At 60.7% G+C, this 14,596-nt stretch overlaps 1 protein-coding gene across 8 annotated transcripts in view; it reads right to left on the bottom strand.

Moving 5' to 3' along the window:
- RBFOX3 (RNA binding fox-1 homolog 3) overlaps positions 1 to 14,596 on the bottom strand; it is a 131,289-nt gene that overhangs the window by 56,676 nt on the left and 60,017 nt on the right. For 7 of the 8 annotated variants that reach the window (XM_088065317.1, XM_088065314.1, XM_088065315.1 and 4 more), the window contains exon 2: positions 13,596 to 13,711. The gene's annotated coding sequence lies outside the window, so the exon portion shown is untranslated. Of the gene's footprint in view, positions 1 to 2,748; positions 2,832 to 13,595; positions 13,712 to 14,596 lie in introns of those variants that run through there. The other variant, XM_088065319.1, reaches the window with a different exon arrangement.

The raw sequence follows: 14,596 nt of genomic DNA on the forward strand, positions 1-14,596 counted from the left end.
TTGCTGTGGAAACCATTAAAAATAGATTCCCCACGCTCCCCCTTTTGTGCTGGGTATTATACAGCTGGGTTCCTTCATTCCGCATTATTATTACTTTTTAATTATGAATAATTTCCTCCCTTCTATAGGAAGATGGAGTAAAAAACAGAACTTTCCAAACGAGGGGCCTTTAGGATATGTTTCAATATGCAAATGAAGGCAAACATGCATTCGGTGCTGTTTACGCCACGGGGTAAAAATCTTTCTGCGTTAACCCTTCCCATGCCACGCCCCCCCTTTCCTCCCCTTTCCCCCGGCCAGGAAGGCCAGTGCCCCCAGTCCCAGCAGCAGCTGGATCCAGGACGAAGGGGATGGGCAGTGGCACAGATGGGGTAACACCTCCCAAGCCGGGCACCGAGCTGCCCTGCCAGCCCTGCCCACACTCCTCAAACCCCATGAGACGGAGCTGCTCCGTGGCAGGGACCAGCTCTGCCTTCACAGCAGTTCTCCAGGCTCAGAAACGCCAAGACCAGCACAACTCGTGGTGCCTCAGCCCTGGAGCAGAGCCCACGAGTGCTGGGTGAGCCCTGGGAGCAGGGAGAGGAGCCACGCTGCCCCACGGGACAGGAGTGACAGAAATCCCACCCAGCATCCCGTCCTGTGCCCTGCACCGACAGGATTCAGCCTCTGAGCAGAGGAAACATTCAGAATTATTTGGAAAACTACAGTTCCTGGGAAGATGGTCCCGTTCCAGAGTGTGACTCAGTGGCTATTTGCAGCCCAGGTCCGCGGGAGAGGATGCTCCTGCCCCGGGCAGCCCCCGGCACCACGCCGGGTGCCAGCTGCAGCCCTGGCAGCTCCTGCCCACGGCCCCAGCCCCAGGGAAGGGGCGGAAGGTTCCCGAGCAGGCACGGCCAGCGAAGCTCCCGCTGCCGCAGAGGAGCAGATGGACGGGGCTGGGAAGCCTCCAGCGCACGCTGAGCCCGTGTCCAACCCGCTCCGGCACCGTGCTGCCCGTGCCCAGGGCCAGAGCCCGGCCCAGAGCACCCAGAGCTGCAGGACGGATCCGTCTGCCCTCGGTGGCCCAGCTCGGGGTCAGGAGCTGCACAGGCTGATGCTGTCCCAGACAGCCCCACCTCCCTTCGCTCCCCCTGCACAGACACACACTCCGGCACAGGAGGAACGGGGCTTGCCTCAACTTTGGGAAAGTTTCTGCTGCCCTGTCCCACAGTGTGGGTAGGTAACGCTGAGCAGCACCAAGCGGCCAGAGGCATTACAGCATGGGCACAAAAACAGCCTGGGAAACCCTAAACAGGCCTGTCTTGGGACTGTGGCACTTTCACAGTTAAGAAGAGAAAGTTTTCTTTGGTTTTCTGCAGATATTGAACAGTGACAGGGACAGAACTGAGGGGGGAGGGCAGGTGCCTGACTTGAGGACTTTATCGCCCTGCCACCTCCTTCTAAAAATCCCAAGAGAAAACAAGACCCCTTCTCCAGAGAAGGAGAATTCCCATTTCAAGTGCTTTAGTGCTCATGTCTCTGATACAACCCAGATTTCAAAGTACCCTCGAGGACCAGCACTGAATGATACAGCCCAGGGCCAGAAGGGCCCTTAGGCCTGGCGAGTCCAGTCCTGTGCTCACCCCACTGACAGCTTTCCTCCCAGACAGATTTCCGTGTTTGATCCACACATAGCGAGCAACAGAGAAACCCCCACGGGCTGAAGCCGTTCCAGTGGTTAATTACCTTCCCTGATAAAAATACGCACTTCGTTTCCAGTCAGCATTTGTCTTACTGGAGCTTTCAGAGCCTGGATCTTATGTCTTTTCTCTGCTAAATTAGAGCGCTCTGTACCCACAGACATCTCTTGATCACAAGCTAAAACAGCCCACATCACGAAGCCACCTCTTAAACTTCTCTTGGATGAAAAGTTCAACCTACTTAGGCTCTGTCTCCCACAGCAGAGCAGCTTTTCCAGCCCATGAACCATTTCTGTAGCTCTTTCCTGCACAGTTCCCGTGCCACCAGAGTTTGTCCAGCACATGCCCAGGCGTGGTGCCAGCACACATTTGCCCTTCACTGCCCATGGGTGCCCTTTTACCCCAGCCATAACAGGGGTACAGCCACCGGCAGCCTCCCGGAGAATGGGGACATTCAGCACCCTGCCCCGGGGCTGGGGGGTCACAGCCATGGAGAGCTGCCCCACACCCCTCCTGCCAGCTCCCCTCCAAACAGGATGGTCCCCAAACCCCTGTGACAGCCAGCAAGCTGTGCCTGGGCCATGGGGACAGCTGACACTGTTGTCACCCCAGCACCGCTTCCTCCGGGCTCAGCAGGTCCGAGCCACGTGTTTGTCACCACCACTCCAGGCTCTGTCACTGCCCCTCAGAGAGCAAAGATCAAGTGCCCTAAAATCCACCTGGGAGTTTGCCTCCAGGAGCGGGGGCACAACCGGAACTGGGGAGCCCCAGAGTCCCATGGAGCACCCCAAACCCAGAGGCACAAAAGGTCCCCAAGCAGCTCCCGGGCTCTGCTCCCCACCCTGCCCGAGCCCCCCAGCCATGGGGCTGCCAGTGTGGAGGCCACCTGGGCTTGGGTCAGAGCCCAGAGCCGCAGGGTGCCAGGGCAGACCCCTCCTCAGAGAGCCCTGGGCAACAGCCCAGCACTGAGCACCGAGCGCTGCTGGCCACAAACACACGCCTGCCACGCCAGACAAACCCAGGCAGCCCCGGCCCCGGCAGAGGGGCTAAAGCAGCAGGGAATACTCACAGCCTGGTTCCCACCGGCAGCACATCCATCCAGTCAGCACAAACTTCCAGTAGGGAGAGCAAGGGAGGGCAGGTCTGTGCCGGGGCTGTGGGGATGCCCAGAACCCCCCAAATCCTCCCCAGCTCCAAGTGGCAGCAGTGTCCCGGAGGGCCGGGGTGCAGCCCGGGCAGCCCCAGCTCCCTGTGCTCCCCGTCAGACGAGGTCCTGCTCCAGCCACAACTGCACTCGCATTTATTTCACAGCAATTACACCCACATGCTGCAAGACAAATACATTTTAGAAGCCCTCAGTTAAACGTGGATAATTACGGCTGCCTGCACCAGGGGACAGCCCTGCCCAGGCTCAGGAGGAAGAATCACATCCCGACTCCACGAAGGCTGTAAATTAGCGAGGCGCATCCCAATGGCAGCAGAGTAATTACCAGCTCCCTCATCCCCCCTTCCTGCGGGCTGCTGCTCCCGTGCTCCCCCACTCCGCACCGTCCTCCCGCGCAGCACGGGTGTTCCCAGGCATATGCTGCTGTTAATGGGGCTTCTGTCACTTCAGCTGCTGGCAGAGATTATTTTATCTCGGGAACCCTCTCCCAGTGCCAGAGCCCAGGCTCTCAGCTCTAAATCATCCACAGGGGAACTCGCAGGTGCGGAACGCAAGATGGAAGCATCAACTTTGTGATTGTGCCACAAAGGCTGTGGTGGCAGGAGCAGGGAGAGGGGGGACCCAGCAGGACCCCCCCTGGCAGAGCCCCAGGAATGCACCCAAATCCAGCAGGCACAGGGGAGCAAGGGCAGCGAGGGAGAAAGGGGGAACACAACCACCTTGGGCAGGGAGACAGTGACGGGTGAGTGTGCAAAGCCAGATTTACCCAGCACGGCACTGGACATCCTCCACCTGTGCCGTGTTCCTTCTGGCAGCCCAGCTCCATCCCTGCTCCATCCCTGCTCCATCCCTGCTCCATCCCTGCTCCATCCCTGGGATGGAGCTGGGGCTGCTCCCGCTCTGGGCACGCCGGGCAGGCAGCAGCAGCAGCAGCGGCAGCAGCAGCAGCAGCAGCAGCAGCAGCAGCAGCAGCAGCGGCAGCAGCAGCAGCGGCAGCAGCAGCAGCAGCAGCAGCAGCAGCAGCAGCAGCAGCAGCAGCAGCACCTCCCGTTCCCGCTCTGGCCCCGGAGCACCACGGGCTCCACACGGCGCTGCCATCGTGTGCCAGAGCACCACCGAGCCTCCCAGTGCCCGGGCACCGTGCTCGCCCCCCGAGGAGAGGGGGCACCGCTCCATGGCTGGCACGGCGGGCACGAGCAGACGGAGCCTCAGCACGGCTCCTGCCAGGGAAAGCTCGTGCACTTTACCACTGCTGAGCAGCTTCTGTGTTCCTGAAATATCCTCTTCCCCTGGGCAACTTCATATGTGAGTCTTGGGACTTGTTGGAGCATTAAACTGACATCTAGGTCACGGTAAGGAATAGCTCAACGCCTCCAGGAAAAAGGGTTTTCCTTCCACATCCCAGCGCCTCCTCCAGCAGCTCAGTAGTCAGCCCAGGAGCGAGCACTTAACAGGGGTGACCACTTCTAGCTGAGAGTGAAGGAGGCTGTGGGGGTGGAAAAGGGATTAAAACCATTTCTGAGGCATGGTCTGGAGATTAGCTGCCTTTTCTGAAGTTCTCTTGGCTCTTCATGGTCCCTGGAGCAGCACCTCTGCAGGAAAAGGCACTGGAATGATTTAAAGCCCAGGAAGTCTGGCTGGACACAGGCCAGGGCCAGCAAACAGAGTCTCACCATGTTTAGCCTGGCAGATGCTATGCCCAAGAACCATTGGTTTGCTTTGGTTTGAACCATTGGATGGTGATCCATCCTGACCACCAGCACCTTGGTGGCAAACAGCCCCTGGCCTTGCTGGGCTAATCCCAGCCCTGTCTGGAAGCCCTGGATGCTCCACAGCAGGGTAATGCTCTGGGAATCCAGCGCTCTTTTCTCTCCCCTGGTCACCCCATCTGCCCCAGCCCCAGCTTGCTCCCCCCGTGGCTCTGCTGCAGGGCCGGGGGTCCCAGAGCTGCTGCAGGAGCCTGGCAGGCACATGGAGAACTGCTCAAATGTAGGATGTGGGGTGGGAGAGGGAACAGAGCTGAGTGTGTCTCAGGCAGGGACAGAGGGCTGGCCCTGCCCTCCTGGGGAAAGCTCAGCCCACGGCAGCACCTGTCCCTGTCCCCGTGTGTCACCGTGATGGAGTGCCGGATGCAGGCACCCTAATGGTTTCATCAGCTTAGCTACTTTTTATGAGAAATTTGTTCCAGTCCCAGCTCTCCCTGGCTGCTGTCACCTTAACAGATGTCAGACCTGAAAGAATAATAATCCTGGCAGGAACCCTTGAACCGGAGCGAGCGGCGTCCCAGGGAGGAGGCAAGAGCACGGAGAAAACTCATTTTTGCAGGAGCTCAGGACCACTTGGAGCTGCCCCAGCCTGACACCGGCTGGGCTGGGAGATTGGCTTGTGCCCTCCTCTTCCTCCCTGGGGGGAAACCTGCCCTGTGCAGATGTGCTGCCGTGCTGGTGAAACAGCTCTGGAGAGGAGCCCCTCAGCCCCATCCTGCTGCCAGCCAGACTCCATCTGATCCCCCATCTTGTGAACACCTAAAATCCACCTCCTCTCCCCGACACGACTCCCACACCTGTCCCTGCCCTGACACCTCTGTAAGAAATTCCACCAAGGGAACCAGGACAGGCAGAGCCGGTGCCGGCAGAACGGGCACACACGTGGGCACACCTTGCCCTGCCCCACATCCCTGTGCTGGACTCCCCTGGCCACTGCCCTGCACACCTCCCCTGGTGCAGGCAGCCATCACATCCTCATCCCTGCAGCCTCCTGGAGCTCACCTCATCCCCAGCCTGTCACCGCCAGTGCCAGGGGACAGCACAGGCAGGGACAGCGGCACGGGGACGGTACAGCGCGGTCCCTCCTGCCACACGGGCTCTGCAGGCTCCAGGGACACCCCAGAACGCACCGGGGATCCATCCCCGCCCCGAGCCCGCGGGCACCGGCGGCAGCTGGAGCAGGCGGGGGCAGCAGGATGGGCAGCAAAGCCCCGGGCACTGATCTGGGGATTCCCGAGGCTGCAAGTGCCAGACCTGCCCTCGTGCTGCCTTCTCCTGCGAGGAGCTGCTGCTCTGCCGTGACTCATCGCTGGAAGACAAATTCTATTTAAAGGATGTTATTCGTAGAAATCGAGTTTTAATAAACGGGGCATCAAACAAGCAGAAAATACCGAACTTCCAAGTGGAGCGAAGTTTCCGTATGTTAATTTATACGGCACAATCACCGCTTGGAGGAATAAAAACCACGCAGAGAGCTCCTCTCCCTGGCACGGCAGCGGAGGGAGGGAGCCCTGTCCTGCTCCCCGGAGCGTTTCCTGGGCACGCAGAGCAGGGATGGGCACAGGCAGGCCGGGCACTGCTGCTGGCAGGGCTGTGCCACAGCCTGGGCTCCCAGGAGCCTTCGGGCTCTGTTTGGCTGCCAGTGGGAGGGCGGGAGGAGACAGCGCGGAGCTCGCTTTGAAAATAGATCAAACCCTGTGCTACGGAGCCATTTTATTAGAGCAGCACAAGCTGTCGGGCTGGTGACACCTCTGCGGGCACCCAGGGAAGTTTTCCCAGATGAATTTGAAAAGCGAGGGGAAGAAACAAAGACGAAGCAGACTTGTTTTCCAGCATAAAACAAAGAAGTGTGGGCAAGAAGCCTGTCTGCACTGGAGCCCCTCAGCCCAGCCCCATCCCCTGTCCCCAGCCCACTGTCCCCATCCAAGGTCCGCACACATCTCCCAGGCATCACCCGGTGCCTTGGGGCCAGCCCTGCAGCAAGGGCTGATCCTCTCACACGAGTGTGAGACTTTGGCTCATCACAAATCTGCCTGAAAGCTCCTCTGCCCGATGTGGAGGGTCCCATGCCCCCAGCGGGACTTGTACCAGGGTCAGCATGTCCTCCATCCCAGAAACCCCCCAGGACTGGCCCAGCACATCGTGCCAAGCTGCACTGGGCCACGGCGCTGGAAAGCACAGCATGGAGATGAGAGGAGTCAGGGCAGGGAAAGATCCCCGAGCCCCCATCATGCAGAACAGGAGCTCAGTGAAAACCAAGGTGGAAATCTTGGTACGATCTGCCTGTACCTAATGCAGCTCACGCCACAATAAGTTGGGAATGTGAGTGGCTGGGCCCAGTGGGATGGCAGGGGCAGGAGGAGGGGCTCAGCCCAGAGGGGGCTGGCAGGAGCCAGGAGGTGAGGCGGGAGCGTTGTGCAGAAGAGCAGCACAAAACCAAAGCACTGAACATGGAAGCATGTGCTCCAACCTGGGAACCACATGGAAACACATCTCAGCGCATTACTCAGCCACGGGCTGACTCTGAGTCACCGGCTCCAGCCTCTGGGAGGAGAGTGAGTGTGAGCATGTGATTGTGAGCGTGTGAGTGTGAGTGTGAGCATGTAAGTGTGAGTGTGAGCGTGCTCCCGGGCTGCCTGGCGCTGCAAGCTCTGCGGGAGGGCACCTGTGCCAGCTTGGCTGGCGCTGGATCCATGCCATGGGATGACCCTGTCTGGGAGGGTCAGGCTGGGGGAGCAGGGAGCTGCTCCAGGAGCACACCAGAGGAACAGGACAGAGGAGCTGGTCTGAGCCAAATCAAAGCTTCTCTATAAATACATAGGGAAGGGGCACTGGGAGGAGCTGGTCATACAAGGTTGGCACAAGAAAAATGGGTAAAAAAGGCAGATAAAGGGAGGCAGGAGGAAGGACAGGCACCGGGTGAGGAAAGGGGCTGCGGTGGGTCCACCAGGACAGTGGGACTGGGCTCAGGACTCTGGGTCTCTTCCTAAGACACACCTTCAAACCCCTTCAAACACCACACAGATGTTCCACCGCTTCCAACCCAGAGCTGACAAGAGATGCCCACACAGAGCAGCCCCTGTGCCCACAAGCAGCAACCACACACCACAGAGAGCTGGCAGAGGACGGGGGGTTTGCCCATGCACACCCACTGGCCACCCACCAGACCCTTTCCCACCGCATCCCCTGGAATCCTGCTCCCCGCGCTGTCCAGACTGTTTCACTAACTGTGCAGCAATCCAGGCTGCCGATCAGATGGAAAGTCTCCATCCCATAATAAACAGTGTACTATTTATAAACCTGAAAACGTCTTTATTATTATTATTTTCCCCCAGAAAAAACCCCACAATAAACCCCCCCTGCACACTGCTGTTAAACACACCCCAGCACGGCCCCGCAGGTCCGCAGCGCTGGTGCCGCTTCCCCAGGCAGTGCCCAGCAGAACAGATGGCGGTGTGGGCGTTAGGTACCAGCCTCCTGGCAATCCGAACATCTGTTACCGTTAGAAAATGCTAATTGCCATCAATCAGGACAGCACCTACCCACATTTACATGCAAGCACAAAAAAATTACGTCTAAATTTCTCCGAGTACAACACTTGCTGCATGCTAAGTGAGCGGAGCTGCTCAGATGCTGCGCGGCAGCCGAGCACCGGCACACGGGGCAGAGCCCCCGGGGCTCATCCCACCCTCACTCGGACACGCCGGACTCAGAGGGAGCCCTTCGCCCCCAGATCACGCCCTCCAGGGACTCCCGAAGAGTTTGGGGTCCTGTGCCCCGAGCCACGAGAGCCCCGCAGGCTCCGCTGCTCGCCCTGCCCTTGTCACATCCCGGGTGGATCTGTGAGCCCCGGGCCAGGGGCCAGCATCCCGCCCCAAGGGACACTGCCACGGACCGACCGAAGCCATCTGTGGGCACTGCCCGGCCCCGGCTGCTCCTCACAGCCCGTGCACCTTCTCCATCCCCGGCGAGCACAGAGCAGATGGGAACACAGCCAGCTCCGCCGTGGTTCGGCACAGATCACATCACAGGGCACCGGCCCCAGGGCCAGGGGGAAGAAACAAAGGCACAAATCTTGGTCAGAGAACTTGGACGCGAAGTTCACTCAGAGAAGAAGGAAAACAAGAAACCTGGTGCACGGTGATCCCCGAGTCACAGCCCCCTCCGCAGCGGTCCCACGGGATGCTCCGACAGCCGGAGCTGGCGAGCGGCCGCGCTCCTCGCCCCGCGGCTGCCGGGCCCCCGCCTCCCTCACAGCCGGGAGCTGCGCCGGAATGCAAATGATGCTCCAGGCGAGTGCCAAGAGCTCCTTGTTCCTTCCCCAATTTAGGACACCTCTCTGTGCTGCAGCCCGCACGGAGTTCGTAGGAGGCTGCAAGGGTGCCAGAGGAGCTGAGCCTGCCCAGGGTGACTCTTCGACAGCAAAGCTGCACCTTGCAGTGCAATTTTCCCTTCCCTTGGATCTGTTCCCTCAGGACCACTGTCCTGGATCGCAGCTCTGAAAGAAACTTCATGTGTCGAAAGCCTTTCTAGCTGTTGGCCTGCTGGGCACAGGATGGGCTCCCCAGGGTGTCCCCACGCACCGCGGCCGTGGCCCTGCCGCAGGCACCGCTGCCTCCGCTCCTGGAGAAAGCTCAGGCCCTTCCCAAGGAAGAGCACAGGGAGCACAGAGATGATCCTGCTGCCGAGGTGAAAAGCCAGGCTGGAGGAGCTGCTGGGAGCCCAGAGCAGCCTCACTGCCTGCACCACACTCTTCCCACAGCCAAGGGGAGCCGGGATCACAGTGCACGTTGAAATTCCCTGCAGCCATCACGTCAGGGCTGTCGGGCTCTGGCTCCAATCCCTGGTTCACCCCACATCCCTCCCAGCCCTGGCTCTGGGACAGGCTCCCACCGCTGTCAGCAGCCGGTGGCAGCGCCGCCGCTTCCCGCGGCTCCCGGCGTTACTCAGCAGCCGAGGGAACCGCTCAGAGCTACAAGGTCACTCACAAACACCATCTGTCCACGCACTGCTCCTCGCCCTGGGGACAGCAGCAGAGAAATGATTTCAATGCACTCAAGGCCACTGTGCCCCTCTCCACCGCCCTGCTGCACGCCAGCATCCCTCGGTGCTCATTCAGCCTCGCTTCAGCCGGGGGCAACCACAGCATCAGTGTCCACTGATGCCCCCCACACTCTCCACACCACGAGGGCACCCAAGGCCTCCAAGAGCTGACAGGGAACCCTCCCAGAGTGCTCCTCACAGGGTGAGGTGTTTTGTGCTGGGGAGAGACTGCCAGTGCTGGCCAGAGCCACCATCACCTCCGTAAGCCCTGGCTGGTGGCCTCTGTCTCCAGTGCCATGGCTGGGGGGCAATGGTGGGAGTGCAGCTCACCTTGCATGTGGGGAAAAAGTCACAGGAGCACCCCAACATCCCCAGGAACTGCGGCTCCAGGTCCCCTCCCCCTGCACTGCCCAGGGACTATTTCTGGGGAGCTGAAGTCACTTGCATTTGGGCTCTGAAGTCACATTCGTCACTGCTTGTGCTACTTCTCCCGCACCCAGAAGTGTCACAACACGGCGCTGTCTCTGTCGAGGCAGTTGTCCCCCACATGCCGTGTCCCAGATGCTCCTGAGCTGCTGCTCACAGCCAGGCGCTTCCCCAGCCCCGGCTCCTCGCCAGGACAGCGCGGGGCTGCCAGCAGCGCCTGGGTGCACGGAGGGACTCACTCACACCCAGCTGCAACAGCAAATAAATGTCTGATTTGAGCAAACCCAGCCCTGGGGAGCACTCCCGGCTCTGCCCCGCATCCACGGGCATCCCAGCAGCTCCTTCTGACATCCACCAGCCCCCTGTGGCTCCATCCCAGCTCTGCGTGCCCCCAGCAGAGGTGGGCAGTGCCCCCAGGGCTGCCCAGCACGAGTTCCCTGCATCCCAAAGGCCCGGGATGGCCCCATGGCCCCGCAGCGAGTTCCCCATGCAAGATCCCGTCCATATGGGAGCAGCCAGCGGAGCTGCCAGCTCCCAGCTCCCGCGCCTGCCGCTACATCTGGAAACTCTTCTCACCCTTAATTGTTTCTAATGCCTTAACACACGGAGTGACTAATAAGACACTAATTGTGCGGCGTTAGCAGGGAGCAGAGCGGGAGCGCTGGCAGTGCCCTCCGTGCTCCCAGCACTGCGCTGCCGTGTGCTGCCACCGCCAGAAATCCCCCTGGACTCCAGCGCCTTTCCCTGCTCAGCCTTTCCCAGCCTGGTGGAAAACCCCCCCGGCAGTGGGGAATGCCAAGAGATGCCGATTTGGGCTGTGTCTAATGGTCCCTGTGCCCCGGGAGCCAGGGCAGGGAGGGCACAGGGTACCCCCAGCAGGGATGTCCCGCACACCGCTCCCCCCGGAGCAGAAAGGCACCGGGACACCCCAATCACCTCTGGGCATGAACCGGCACCGCTGGGATGGGCCCGTGCTCGGCATTGCCCAGCTGAGCCAGGCCGAGGACACAAGAGATGAACCACAGGAACGCACCTGCTCCGGGTCATCTGTGGCTGCTGGGGAGCCAGGGCAGAGGACAGCAGTATTTGGGACCTTCCCGTGCCCCAGAGAGCTGTGGGGTGGTGTGTTCCCCCTACTTCTGGGGCTGTCCTGACTCCCTGGGAGCTCCCTCGGGGCTGACAGCCCTGCCTGCACATCTGCCGGCAGCACTGCGCTCGCCAGAGATGCTCAACAGCAGGAAAGAGGCACAAATCTTGTTACACACTGGCTAAGCCTCCCTGGGCATGTTTTCTATAAATCTCCTGGAATTTATTATATGATAACTAGCCTGGAAAAGCTAAATTAAATCCACAGCCAAGAAACTGACTTTCAAGTGTGACCTAATTTAGTTGCTGGAAGGGGAGGGAGGGAGCGGGGATCCCGGTGCCAGTCGTTCCCGGGATGACCTCCCGGTGCAGCCGCACACCCCCCGTCCTCCCCTTCGCCGTGACTTTGGGGACGGAGCTGCACAGCCTTTCATGTCTGAGCGGATCTCACACTCCCACTCGCTGGAACAAAAGCGCCTCAAGGGCTCCCCTGTCAGATGTTTTCCATTGCTCATCTCCAAGTCTTCCTTGAAGGAGCACTCTCCTCCCGGGGGGGGCTCCAGCAGGCTTGGGGATGATGGGGAGAGTCACCGCAGGGGCTCTGCATTGGCTCCAGGCTGCTCCCCACCAGCTCAGTGAGCCCCAAGCTCAGCACCAGCACCCACACACAGCCCTGAGCCTCACACAGGGCCCAGCCAGACTCCAGGAGAGGAGGAGGAAAGCAGCAGGGAGGAAAGCTGGATGGGGAAGAGGCTCCAGTGAGCCCATTTCTGCCCTGCTGCCCAGAGCAGGTGCTGGCAGCAGCGGCTGCACCGGCCCCGCAGACAAGGTGCTGCCCTCCTGAAGCAGGGGCACGACTGCTATGGCTGGGCTGTCTGCCTGTCTGCCGTCCCCTGAGAGTCCCAGCCCCAGAGCCAGACGTGTCCCAGAGCAGCACAGCGTCCTGGGAGAAACTCCCAGCACTCCCACTTTGGCCAGGAGCTCACGGCAGCTGGATCCACACCGGAGCACGCAGCCCCTCGCCCCAGAACCGCCCGGCCCTGGGGCTGCTGCCTCGGGCAGAGCGGGTGCAGGGGGCAGGAGAGGCGCAGGCAGGGCCCGTGGCGAGGGCGACGTGGGCACGGTGGGACCGCGGTGCTCCGGCAGACCCGGGGGTGGCTCGGGGCTGGCACGAGGACGCGTGCTGTTGTTCTGGAACGGAGTGCACTGGCAGAGCGGCATGTGGGAAGCTTGCATAATAGTGCCAGCCCACACTACGCCTGCTCCTTCCCAGCATGATCAGCCCCTTGCTTTCATGAGCAATAACATCCACCCAAAGTTTTCTAAAGACAAAAAAGAGCTTCAAGGTGATGCACAGAGCTCAGCTGCCTTTGCTGCCTCTGAACTGATTAATGCAGCTGGGGAATCCATCTGCATGGCCGCTCTAATCCCACATTCTGGACGACCTGTACCCCGGCAAGGGACGAGAAGCCTCCAGCTCTCGCTCCCATTTCACGATTCCCAGGCAGGCACTTGGGGCTGGGAGGAGTCAGCGCTGCAGGGGGGTACACGCAGCCCCCCAGACGGGGAGCCCTGCAGAGCCCACCGGTGCTGCCCAGCCCCACGGGCACTCCCCTCGGCTGCTGCCAGCTGGGAGAGGAGTAGTCCCAGCTCTGGGGTCTCCCCAGCACAGCAGTTGGTGGAGAGGGCACTGGAAGACAAATTCTGTGGCAGAACATCCCCAAGCAGAGCCCTGGTCACCACGGCTGCCACAGCGTGTTCATGCCTCTCTATGCACCTGCTGAACCTGTGGGTGCTCGCAGTGCTGGGAACAAACAGGGAAACGCCTCGTCTGGAGGAGAGAGTCCCACTGCCTTCCAGAGTTTTAAATTTTAGCTCCTCCTCAAGCTGGTGCGAGCTCCCAGTGCAGACTGGTGTCAGCAGGAGGGGGTTCCAGTCCGTGTAACGTGAAGTGACGGTGATGGGTTCAGCCCAGAGCACGCGGAGCCGCACGCAGCCCTGAGGGGATGTGCAGCACGCTCGGTGCCAGCAGCCGGGTCCCGGCGGCTCCGGCGACGTGCGGGGCTGTGTGTGCATCATGGGCACACAGCCCCTTCCCAGGCAGGGGCAGCACAAGGTCCCGCCTGCTCCAGGACCTCCACACTCCTGCAGCCAGCAGGGATGGCTGGGATTGATCGAAGGGTAGGGCCAGACCCCCCCACACCATATCCCACGAGGATCAGAGCAGACACGGCTTGTCCCCCTTTGCCAGGTCATCACACAGGAGTCTGGACACGCAGGGTCTGTACCCAGTGCTGGAACCAGCCCCCGGTGGGCGGCTTGTGAGCTGCTGCCCCATTCACGGCCATGGGAAGCAGCATCTTCCTCCTCAACCAAAAAAAAGATCTCCATGCCCTCCCCTACCAGGACTGCTAGGTGGAAACAACATACCTGAAGACCAAGGGCAGGTGCCTCAGGTGTGGTGGCAGGTGGGAGCTCACACTCGTGTTCACCCCTCCGAGCTGTCAGGAAGAGCTGTCGGGGTCTCACAGCAGCAGTTTCTCAGCCTGAAAGAGAGAGGGAGAGGCTCCAGTCCCGTCCCTGTGTAGGCACCGCCGCTAATAACGGAGGAGGATGTGGCAGAGCTCGGTGCCTCAGAACGCCGCGGCTCTGGGGGCTCACACGCTCTGGGCCCACTCCTTTAACAGCACAACCATCTCAGGGCTGGGGAGCAGCTCTGGAGCAGCCCCTGACATGTGCAGAGGCGGGACCTTGCTCCGTGAAGAGAGGGAAGCGCGTTCGGCCCCGAGAACAGGGTTTGGCTGCACGGGGCGCACAGCGGGCCCCCAGCAGGACATGTGCCAGTCTCTGCTCTGACAGAAAATGCTGAGGCTGGTCCTGCCTCCCTGAGAGCACCAGCCCTGGCCTCAGATGAGTGCATGGGATGGAGACAAGGAAAGGCAAAAACTTCTTCCTGAAGGAAAAAAGTCCCCAACCCACCTGTTTCCCCAAAGGTTCTCTGGAGGCCACCAGCAGCTCCACGTTTGACTTTTCCTGACCCAGGCTGAGCAGGAGATAATTTAACAGCTTGTCCTCCGTTGTAATGGGACTTTTTCCCTGTTCCCCCGGGCAGCCCATCCATCAGGCACAGAGCAGTGACATCCCCCTGGCACCTCGGCCAGGCAGCCCCCTCGTGCCATGAGTTACAACGCCTGCACCGTGCGGTGGGATGGGCTCAGAGCACCGGCTCCACACCGGGAGCTGAGATTTATCCCCTCGGCAGAACAGGGGCAGAAGCTGGGAGATAAGTCACAGCGGAGCTGCAGGAGTGGTGCTCAAGGTCCTCCAAGGTTGGCTCATTAAAAACCAAGGAGAAGAGGAAGACAAGGCTTGCCCGCCGTGGAGTGGCCGCAAATCCCCTCCTGATGCTGAACCAGCCAGGGCCAAGAGGG

This window comes from Pseudopodoces humilis, chromosome 21 (assembly GCF_049639895.1).
Source record: "Pseudopodoces humilis isolate 2021_Gansu_Grassland_sample_001 chromosome 21, ASM4963989v1, whole genome shotgun sequence".
In the NCBI taxonomy this organism is placed as follows: domain Eukaryota; kingdom Metazoa; phylum Chordata; class Aves; order Passeriformes; family Paridae; genus Pseudopodoces; species Pseudopodoces humilis.